Here is a 12,395-nt window from a genome sequence, read left to right as displayed (position 1 = left end):
AACAATATTAGCATAGTCAGATTCTTTTTTAAATGAAAACAAAAAAGGATATCTTGTTAGCCCACAAATACTTACAACCAAACATGGTTTCCAATGTCATTATACCCAAGCCTTAAAATCTAATTAGATAGAACTAAACCAAAAAAGTACATAGAGTGTGCATTCCTTGAACTTATCACATGCACCAAAATGAACACCAACAAATATTCACATAGGAGTTTCATCAGAAAGGATTTTATTACCTCAAGGAATCCCTTTAAGACAACCTTTCTTGACATTTTTAGAGAAACAATCATTGCAATTTCTACCTCCATGAATAAACAAAGAATCGCTAAACTCAATTCATGCCCAAGGGCACCCATTTTTAGGTTCTATCATGCCTTGTGACAATGTCAAATGCCCAGGGCCATTGCAAAACAACTAGGCTATCAAAGAAAATAATTAAAGACAAATAATGGGCACTAAATGTTAACAGTACCAAGCCTTAAGCCCTAACAGAACACACATAAAACCCCAATTCGGAGGTATTCATCCTATGTCCTTGCTAAAAAACCAACACCAAGTGATCCTTCCTTCTATCACATTCATTTAGAGAGATTATCCATTCTTCCACAAAAATATATAATCTACAAACAGAGCAACTTGGAAAATATAATTATCGAAATAAATAATGATAGATGCTCTATACCTTTGCTTATACTACACGTGCATTGAATTTGACCTATGCTTTCCTTGACATTGTAGGGTCTCATGATTTTGAAGCTTACATAGTAACAACCAACTTTGTATTTTGTTTCACCATGATAGTCTATTGTTATGAAATATTTTCAGTAAATATTGCACTCAAAACCTGGTAGAAATCTTAGCATCCTTTATTTTTCAATCTTGACATTGAGCCCCATAGATTAAGATCATCCATGCACATATGTTATGAGGTACAAAATTATGGGATATTTCTTAAATACAACCTAGCCTTCTTATATGTTGTTAAATAAGAGAATTTATCCCTCTTCCACAATAATTATTGGCAGAGGAACTATTCCATCTAATTGAGAAACCATGGAAAGATACATCAAAACACTGAATTTAACCCAAAATGCAAAAGTAGCCTCCTATGCAAGAATTTGGGTGGTTTCCTATACAAGAATTTTGAAAAAGGCTAGTTTCGAAAAGCTACTTCCCAAAAAATTCTAAAATTTGAGAATGTCTTTGATATGCACAATCTTCAACGAGTATAGGCACCTACAATGATCTTGTTGAATAGCAAGAAATATAGAAGAGGTAACGAAGATAAATTCATTGAATCAATGACCAGGAGTTTAAAAAATATATATATATATATATATATATATATATATATATCTATATATATATATATATATCTATATATATATATATATATATATATATATATATATATATATATATATATATATATATATATATATTTAATACCTCATTAAAAATACTAGATTGCAAAAAAAAAGTGGCTTCATTAGATGCGGAAAAAAAGAGTGAAATAACAGATTTCAAATCATATTCTCTAAAAGTATTCCAACTATCTTATGTTGTAATTGATTTTTATTCCAAAATATATGGTGTAGACACAGTGCTTGATTTCATAGTTTTTGTATCTATAACTTGTAAATTTTAATGTTTTCTTCATGCCAAAGAAAGATTGGAGTTAAAAGAGTCATCACTATCCTAAAAGATTTGTATAATAGTGAGTGTGAGAAAGAAGAGCCATATTTTAGAAGGGTCTATACACAATAGTTTCCAACAATTTCTAACAGAGTTGTTGGTAAAATGGTCAAAGCATTTTGTAGTTTGCAACCATTTTTTGTATTACTTCCGAGTTTCTAAAAAAGTTAAGTGGGTTCTGAAAAAGGTTGTTGGATTCCTCCTTTGTGTTTCATGTAGATTCAATTTGAATCCGTTACTATAAAATTTTGTTAGACACCTAATCTCTTAGGGTTGGTGGGGAGGAATTCCAATAGTCATTTGAGTCCAAATGACCTCTTGGAAGATGAAAACCAAGGGTCATAGAACTATGTATTAATATGTACATCTTGTGAATATAATAAATCCAGACAAGTTATTCAAATATTTCCTATCAACTTTGTGTGTGTTTGACCTGGTACCATTGTAGGTTCCTCTCTAGCCTACTTAAATGTGTGAAATCCATTAGTTTTGTGGCCTTAATATGGGCACCCTCACCAAAGTGTGATATATTTTTGCCTTTCTAATATATCACACTCTACTCTTCTAGCTACCTGGCTGGCTTTCTTTCCCCTTGAACTGTTACTGGATTCTTCTCAGACTGAGATTAACTTTTACCTGATATTTTACTTGATCAGAGATATCACTCTGATTTGCTAGCTTTCTTTCTTTCCCCTTGAACTATTATTGGATTTATTTTTTCCCCTTGATCTATTATTGAATTTTCTTGTTTCCCCTTGAACTTGGATTCTACTCATACAGGGATTAACTGTTAGATGCGCAGAGAAATGAGTTGTTTTCCATGCCATGTATATACAAAGGACGTAAAGGATGCACAACACTGGAAAAGGTCTAAACTCAATGATATTAAGAGCAAATATGACTAGGAATAGCCTACTGCATCTTCTAATCATCTTCCCAAAGCCTTTTCGGATAGACTGGGATCATAGTCCTCCCATGGGAACATGCAAGATGAACCTCCCAAGATGGGGAAACCACATATTGCTGCGCAAACATTCATTTTTTGAGAATTGGCTGTAGCGACGAATAACTTTTGACCTGAGTGGTTGTTGGGTGAAGGAGGATTTGGTAGATTTTATAAAGGGAGGCTTGAGAGAACTGGTCAGATTGTGGCTGTCAAGCAACTTGACAAGAACAGATTGCAGGGAAACAGGGAGTTCCTTGTTGAGGTTTTGATGATGAGTCTCCTTCATCACCCAAATATTCTTAACCTTATTGGATATTGCGTTGATGGGCATCAGAGGCTTTTGGTATACGAGTACATGCAATTGGGATTGCTGGAAAACCATTCCCATGATCTCCCGCCTGATAAGGAGCCATTGTATTGGAAAACACAAATGAAAATAGTTGCTCATGCTGCAAGAGGGTCGGAATATTTGCATGACAAATCCAACCCTCCAGTCATATATTGTGATTTTAAATCCTATAATATTTTACTGGATGAGGGATGTCATCCAAAGTTATCGGATTTTGGGCTGGCCAAACTCAGACCTATTGGAGATAAGACTCACATTTCCACACGAGTAATGGGAACCTATGGATATTTTGCACCATAGTATGCTATGATAGGCCAGAGGATTGTCAAGTCAAATGTGTATAGTTTTAGAGTGGTCTTGTTAGAGTTAATAACATGGAGAAATTTGTTGACAATTCTCGGTCAGCAAAGGAGGCTCCAGAGGAAGTTCCATTAAATCAACGACCCCACCCAACAGAAAACATAAAGAAAATGAAAGAAATGAAGAAAAAACCTACTTCAGAGGAGGACCCATGAAATCAATGACCCCACTCAACAAAAAATCTAAAGAAAATGAAAGAAATGAAGAAAAACCATACCTCATAGCCAAACATTGTGCACATGCAGAATTGTAATGGCTGATTTCAAATGAAGGAACCATAATTCAACCCTGTACATTTTGCGCCATCCTGAAATAAAAATAACAATAATATTTGAAAGGCTTGCCCCCTCTCAATAGAAAACCTGAAGAAAATGAAATAAATGAAGAAAAACCCTACCTCATAGTTAGACATTGTGCACATGCAGAATTAGAAGGTAATGGCTGATTTCAAATGAAGCACCAAAAATCAACCCGGTACATTTTGCGCCATCCTGAAATAAAAAATAACAATAATATTTGACAAGGTTTCCCTCCCCACGGTTACACTAATTTGATATAGAAGCCAAGAGTTGCAAGAGTTTTCTAAGGTGTGTTTTGAGGAGACAATTAGAACCATATTAGACTGCAATGGGTTGTTGCATGGGTTCACCCATAAATATACTCTCTAAGTTAATGATTGCAATATTTATTATATAAAGTGTTTATGATATATGATTAATGATTTTTTTTGTTGGAAATAGGAAGAGAAAGATGAGAAATGTGAGGAACGAGGTTTGTTGTAAATCAATTAAGAGGAGAGGAAAATGTCTCCAAATAATAGGATTTTTCAAGTTTCCTCTTTAATAGGACTAAATTTTAGTTGGAGCTAGAGAGTTCGCCTCAAAAAGATTGATTGTGTACTCTAGAAATAAAGACCTAACATAGCCAAGTTAGTCCATTAGATAGATTCGCCTTGGACAAAGGTTGCAAAGGCTAAGGTGCAAACCTCCCCTTTTTAATGTGGGTTTTAAACCTTCCAATTGAGAAAACTAAAAACAAGGTCAAGATCTTGAAAGGAGGTCCTTGATTTTACCAAAACTCAATATCAATGCTTAGTCAATGGTGTGATTATTTCTATTAGGGTTTGGCCTTGAACTTTGGGATCTATCTTTGGGTCTAGTTATCAATCTGTCATTTCATTCATGTGTTGAGAAGTTCTTAAGGTCTATAGGGGATAAGATGGTTATTTTCCAATACCCCTCCCTTGAAACCCTATAAAGATATGGTGTGCCCCATTTTGTTGTTGTAGTATTTAAACCATAAGCTCTTCCTATGAGGATGCCCCTATAGGGAGGGTATGTAAAGGAAGTGAAAAAATAACAAAATTGGATCCTTGTGTTCTATATATTTATTAATACAAAACCATCTTCAATGAGGTGGAGATCATCTCCAAAAACTTGGTCCATGCATAGGTAGGTTCAAGAATCATTTCCTTGGTTAATGTTTCAAATTATTGATGTCCTCCTACCTATCAGATTGTTAAGTATGTTCTTTATCACATTTCCTAACATATCTTTTGGGTTGGATTTAGAATGTATCTTACAATCAATGTATTTTGCCAAAATATTTAGAATTTGAAGCATATTCACTGCTATCCTATGACTTTATTTACCCACTCTATAACTCATCTTTGAGAAGGAGTGCCCTGGGTTCTCCCCCAGGATTGTGGTTTACTTGGAGTTGATTGGTAATAGATATATAACTAAGAATGGAAGATACATACATGCATATGGAGCTACTAAACTTGTAGGGCCCACTTTAGAGTCAGGTTCCACATTAGTGATTTGGGGTCTTGTAGATTCGATTGGGAGCCCATTTTGATTACATAGCTCCATCCCTTTGATGTTACTCTAGACATTGGAAGCTTTCCAACTGTGTGAAAATCACCTCAAACGAAGTTCGTATGTGAAAGTTATGTCTCTTGCAAGTTGACCTACCTTATTGACCACCATGGCAATGAGTGGATGCCATGTCAACCCCCATTACTCACACATGTGGGGGTGTTCCAAAATAGAAACACTAATTGAAGATTGAAGCATGCAAAAACCTTAACCTTGATGTTGAATGACTACAGGTTGTGTTATACTAGGTTACTAGGAAAGGAAGGGGCTCCATTCTTTTGGCATTATTATTATTCCATAGTTGAGGATGGCATCAAAGAATGGGATATCGAGCATAACATAAGAGGAATAATATTTTTGTAGTAATCTTTCATGCCACAATGTCCATGCCCACTCCATAGTGAGTGACCCTTTCTTTGTACTTATATTTCATAATTGAAAAAGAGAGACTAGAGCATATGCCTCACCTTCTAGCTAGGATTTCTCTCGTATTAGGTTTCCCAAGTCATATATTCTATTAATTTGTGTGGATGGTTTTTTTATTTTCTTGTTTATTCCATTTTGATTTCAAACATATCCATAATTTGGAGTGATACACTAGTAATATTTAATTTAATATCTAAGATAATAAACTACGTAATAAAATATTTCAAAACAATGTAAGAACTAACATGACAAACTATTCTAATATAATATCCACAACAATTTAAAGATCAATGAAATTGTTCTTAATGATTGTCAATCATTGGATTGACAAACTCACAATATGACCTAGAGTTTCCTACCTATGAGCACTCTCCAGTGAAAACCTTATCGTGTTGTGTAATGTGGTGTGTGGATGTTCTTATGTTTGGCTATTTATTTTTTTCTCGGTATTTGGATTATTAACCAAAGTAATAAATAGCATGAAGCATATGCACTGTAGATTTTAACCCTATACAGAAATTACCTGCATACGAATTCTTAAACAAAGAAAATAAACAATGCGAGAGCATAACCCATAAAAAACATATGCACAGAGATTTTTCCCTGGATCCCAAAACTGGGACTACCAGCTTGATTTTTCATTATGTTCCCTTCAATCTTACAATACATATTTATACATGCCGAAGCATCCAATACCATGGACCGAAAACCATCACGTCCAAAAAACATGTGCAAAAATCATGCACAAAACCATAGGTTGGTCTGCCCAACCTAACATATGGTCCAAAACCAAAATTTTCCGGGGCGCTGCCCTGGACCCCATAAAGTGGGGTTACGGGTGCCCTTCAAACCCCCTATTAACTACGTGGAAAGAATATAACACAACCCAACAATCTCCCACTTGTTGTTTTCTTTCCACAGGGGGCCACAGGAGAGCTTAGTCATTTTTCAGCCCTGAGATTCTTACACCAAGAGAACTTCTTAGAGCTCACAGATTTTGTCAATGCATCTGCAGTATTCTTCAAAGTGTCCACCTTTACCAGCAACACCTTTCTTTCTTCTATCATATCCCTCACAAAGTGATATTGAACATCAATGTGCTTTGTCTTTGAATGATAAGCAGGGTTCTTTGCCAAGAAAATTGCACTTTGGCTATCACAGTCTATTCTTATAGCTCCCTGTACTAACCCCATACTTGAACACAATCTCTGCAACCAAACTGCTTCCTTGCTTGCATGAGTGGTTGCCATGTATTCTGCCTCTGTAGTTGATAGTGCCACTACAGATTGTTTCTTACTCATCCAATTGACTGCACCTCCAAATAGGTTAAACACATACCCACTTGTAGATCTTCTCTGATCCAGATCTCCAGCCCAGTCTGCATCAACAAAGCCATGAATATCCAACACTCTATCCAATCCTGGTCTTCCTTGGTAGCACAAACCATAATCACTAGTGCCACGCAAATACCTGAAAACCCGCTTCACTGCTGCCCAGTGCTCCTTCCCAGGTTTTGACATAAACTTGCTCAATACTCCCACTGCATGTGCAATGTCTGGTCTAGTACAGACCATTGCATACATCAGGCTACCCACTGCACTTGCATATGGAACACGGGACATGTCCTCTTCCTCTTCTTGTGTCTTGGGACACTATTTAGCAGATAACCTCACACCTACAGGAATAGGAACCTTCATCGGTTTACTATCTTGCATATTAAACCTCTGGAGTATTGTCTCGACATACTTCCTCTGGTTTAACCAGAGCTTCCTCTTTGACCGATCTCTTTTAATTTCCATGCCCAAAATATAGTTTGCAGCACCAAGATCTTTCATGTCAAATTTGGAGGACAATTGGGTCTTCAAATCCTGGATAATTTCTTTGTCATTTCCAACCAGCAACATATCATCCACATACAAGACCAGATAAATAATACGGTCACCAATTAATTTAAAATACACACAATGATATGCTTCGCTTCTGGTGAAGCCAAGTCCCCATATAATTGTATCAAATTTCTGATACCACATCCTTGGTGACTGTTTTAACCCATACAGAGACTTCTTTAACTTGCATACCAGTTCTGTCTTACCCTTCACCGCAAAGCCTTCAGGTTTCTTCATGTAGATTTCCTCTTCCAAATCCCCACGAAGAAATGTTGTCTTCACATCCATCTATTCTACCTCAAAATCAAAAGCAGCAGCAACAGATAAAAGTAATCTAATAGAAGTTACCTTGGCAACAGGAGAAAAAATATCATCAAAATCAATTCCTGGCACCTGGGAATAACCTTTTGCTACCAACCGATATTTGTAGTTCTCCACCTTTCCTTCTGCATTTGTCTTCTTCTTGAACACCCATTTGCTGCCAATGGGTTTCCTTCCAGCCGGCAACTCCACCAGATCCCAAGCCTCATTTTTGTGCAAAGATGCCATTTCATCGACCATGGCCTCTTTCCAGAGTTTTCCATCCTCTGAATCCACGGCTTCCTTCACAGTTCTGGGATCATTATCAGTAACAGAAAAAGAAAAATTTGAACTGAAAGCAGATGGACTATACCTTCCTGGGTGCCTTCTTTCTCGAACTGATCTTCTCACAGCCGGAGTTTGTGGCTCTTCATCTTCTGATTCCTCCTCTGCTGTAGAGTCTGATTCTTCCTCCTTTGGCTCAAACTCTATCTTCTCAGGTTCCTTTGGTTGGACTTCATGTTGAATAACATCTTTTACCTCTCTAAACACCACATCTTGGCTGTACACAACCTTCCGTGTGACTGGGTTCCAAAGCTTATAACCCTTTAAACCATCCTTATACCCAATAAAGATGCACTTTTCAGATTTACTATCCAACTTGGTTCGTTTCTCCTTTGGAACATGTACATATGCATCACATCCAAATACCCTCAGATGTGAAAGAGAGGGTTTGTTACCAGTCCATACTTCTTGTGGAGTCTTATCCTCCAACGCTGATGAAGGTGACCTGTTGACCAGGTAACATGCAGTATCCACTGCCTCTGCCCAGAATTCCTGTCCTAACCCAACACCACTGAGCATGCTTCTTGCCCTTTCCATCAACGTCTTGTTCATTCTTTCCACGACTCCATTTTGTTGAGGTGTATATGGAGTAGTCTTCTGCTGTGCTATACCACACTTCTTATAGAATTCTTCAAATTCCTTGATGCAAAATTCTCCACCATTATCTGTCCTCAACACCTTTATCTTCTTCTCTGTCTGATTTTCCACCAGAGCCTTAAATTCTTTAAACCTGTCAAAGACTTCGGATTTCTTCTTAAGGAAATATATCCATGTATTCCTTGAGAAGTCATCTATAAATGATACATAGTACACAAACTTACCCAGTGATGGAACCTTCACAGGTCCAAACACATCACTGTGCACAAGCTCTAATATCTGTTTCGTCCTCTTACCACCAGAGGGGAAACTCACCCGATTTTGCTTCCCATACACACAATTTTCGCAGAAATCAAAATCCAGAGAGCTATCATTCATACCTTCTACCATACCTTTACCATGAAGTATTCGAAGGCCCTTCTCTCCAATATGTCCAAGCCTTTGATGCCACAACATGGTCTTCTCTCCAGAGACCACTAGATTTTCTACTCCATTTTCAGGAACCATAGAACTATTGCACCCATCAACAACAGTGCTACCTTGCAGCTTGTACAGAGTTCCAATCCGAACTCCCCGCATCAATATCAGTGCTCCTTGAACCATCTTGCAAGTATCTTTCTCGAACACCGTCTTTACACCTGCATCATCCAACTTGCTTATAGAAATCAGATTTCTGGCCAATGCAGGAATATGTAGAACACCCGGAAGTGTTCTAACCCTTCCACCTTGCAACTTCAACTTTACTTTTCCCTGACCAATGATTCTAGCCTTCCTATCATCTCCTAAGAAGACATCACCACCATCGTATTTCTCATACTCGCAGAACCACTCTCTATGGGGAGTGAAGTGAAAGGATGCACCTGAGTCAATCAACCATGCCTCATGATCTATATGTGTACTTGAAGAAGCCAAGTACACATCCCCACCTTCATCTGAGGTGGTTTTCGCCTCTGCAGAAGGAGCATCATCATATCCCTTTCCTTTATCAGGAGCTTTAGATTTACAATCCCTTCTGAAGTGCCCTTCCTTTCTGCATTTCCATCACACCACCTTTGTAGGTTTTCCTGGAGATTTAGATCTCCCCCTAGATTTAGATCTCCCACTCGATGACTTATTTTTGTTTCTGTTCTGGGACCGTCCTCGTACAGACAAGGCATCACCATTTTGGTTGTCCATATTTTTCCGTCTCATCTCCTCCGTTAGCAAGGCTGAGACTATTTCATCAAACTGCAAAGCAGTTGCATTGCTACCTATTGCAATAACCAGACTATCCCACGAATCTGGTAGAGAACACAACAGACTGATGCACTTATCTTCATCTGAAATTTTAATATCAACAGATAATAACTGACTTACCACAGTATTAAACGCATTCAGATGCTCTGTCACCGAGTCTCCATCTTTCATCCTCAGGTTATACAGCTTTTTCCGCAGGAATAGTTTATTCACTAGAGACTTAGATTGGTACAAAGTCCCTAACTTGACCCACAAAGCCTTTGCCGTAGCTTCCCCTGATACATTCAACAATTCTGAATCTGAGACACACAATCGTGTTGTGCTCTTTGCCTTCTGATCCAACTTCTTCCATTCTTCATCGGTCACTCCCGATGGTTTAGTACCCGGATCTGCCGCGATCCACTGATCTTTATCCACCAACAGATCCTCCATCTTGAGTTTCCACAACTCAAAATTCTGACCATTGAACTTCTCAATCTCTATCTTCCCACTGCTCGCCATCTTCTTTCACCACCAGAATCGATCTCGCAGATCTCCCACTGAACAGGGTCTACCATAGGCCCGAGCGAAACCCCTCATCAACAAAGGTGTCCCCTTGAAGCCAAAACAGTTCTGATACCAAATGTAGGTTTTAACTCTGTACAGAAATTACCTGCATAAGAATTCTTAAACAAAGAAAATAAACAATGCGAGAGCATAACCCATAAAACACATATGCACAGAGATTTTTCCCTGGATCCCAAAATCGGGACTACCAGCTTGATTTTTCATTACGTTCCTTTCAATGTTACAATACATATTTATACATGCCGAAGCATCCAATACCATGGACCGAAAACCATCACATCCAATACCATGGACCGAAAACCATTGCGTCTAAAAAACATGTGCGAAAATCATGCACAAAACCATAGGTGGGTCTGCCCAACCTAACATATGGTCCACAACCAAAATTTTCCGGGGCGTTGCCCCGAACCCATAAAGTGGGGTTACAGGTGCCCTTCAAACCCCCTATTAACTACGTGGAAAGAATATAACACAACCCAACATGCACAATAGTTGTTGAGTAGATAAATAATATATATTGTTTATGCATTGGGTAATTTTGACTTGTTCATTATAATGTGTTTAGGATCCCACGCTAACTCCCCTTATTATGGGAATAGACTATCACGTAACGAATTAGGGTGATATTTATTGAATAATTATCATGAGGTAGAATAGTGTTAAATCAATAATTGTAGGTGGTATCATTGAAGAAGGTCCACTAGTTAGTGGTTGAGGCCCCACTAAGAGAATTCCACTAAGTGGTAAGGGTTTTGGTCAATTATAAAGTATATATATTAGTGGAAGCTATGTAAGCAATTGCCATGTGAATATTATTGTATTTGGAGTTCTATTTATGTTTGGGGTTGCCCCCTCTAGGACACAATCGAACATTTCACTCAATTCATAATATTAATAAAGGTTTTCTTAGTATTTTTATCTCCCAATTTTGGTTTTGTTTACTTCTTGCAATTATATTTATGTCTATTTTGCTCTAAATATTATATTTCAACAAACAAGGAACACCACAAGTGGTATCATAACACTTTGTTGTGCTAGCATGCACTCTTATTTTAGAGAAAAAAAGAGAGCAAGAATGTGTTTTGATGTCTCTAAATATCATGATGTTGTCTTTTAATAGGTAAACCAATGGTTGGGGAAGAATACACATAGAAAATACAAGTGACATGACTTGGTTGGACACCTTTCTAACATCTATTAGTCCCCCTTTGCATAGTATCATATTGGAAAACACTTGTATATGAAGTTGTATTCCACATATCCTTAGGAAAATTGGAAGCCCTATAGGAACACTTAAAACCAACCTAACATAATCATATCATCCATATTGTTAGCATCAGTTGTTTGGACACCATTTTAACCTTTGTTGGTGTGCCTTTAAGTAGTATCCCAACAAACATCACTTGTAGAGTTGTCTTTTGCATGTCCTTAAGGATAGTGGAAGACCCTGAAGAACACTTGAAACTAGCATAACATATTCATATCAACCATCTGGTTATAATACATCAAGAAAAACATATGAGGATCTCAATATTCCATACCAAGGAATTGAGTAGTACAACGAAGGGTACTATTTTTCCTCCTTAGTTAGTGCCATGGAAGATTTGACCAAATATTATTATCAAAAACTCTTTGGTATATCAAAGAGCTAGAAATTGATGCTTCTTTTCCCCTAAGACCCTACAAACCCTATATTCTCCTTGAAAACCTTAGCCTCTATAACAAAAGAACAAATTTCCTACATAATTTACAATGTTATGAATTTGAGAAGTCCACCAATTCAGTGACACTCCAAACAAAGT

The 12,395-nt window shown here is 37.4% G+C and overlaps 1 pseudogene; it reads left to right on the top strand.

Moving 5' to 3' along the window:
* The first annotated feature begins 2,684 nt into the window (after positions 1–2,684).
* Positions 2,685–3,511, top strand: LOC149217597 (serine/threonine-protein kinase PBL27 pseudogene; annotated as a pseudogene).
* The last annotated feature ends 8,884 nt before the right edge of the window (positions 3,512–12,395 follow it).

Source organism: Pinus tabuliformis, chromosome 1_1 (assembly GCF_031772625.1).
Source record: "Pinus tabuliformis cultivar Carrire ecotype Pingquan chromosome 1_1, CPIR1, whole genome shotgun sequence".
Taxonomy (NCBI): domain Eukaryota; kingdom Viridiplantae; phylum Streptophyta; class Pinopsida; order Pinales; family Pinaceae; genus Pinus; species Pinus tabuliformis.
The sequence above is the reverse complement of the archived record's forward strand: the minus strand, read 5'-3'. Positions and strand labels throughout refer to the sequence as shown.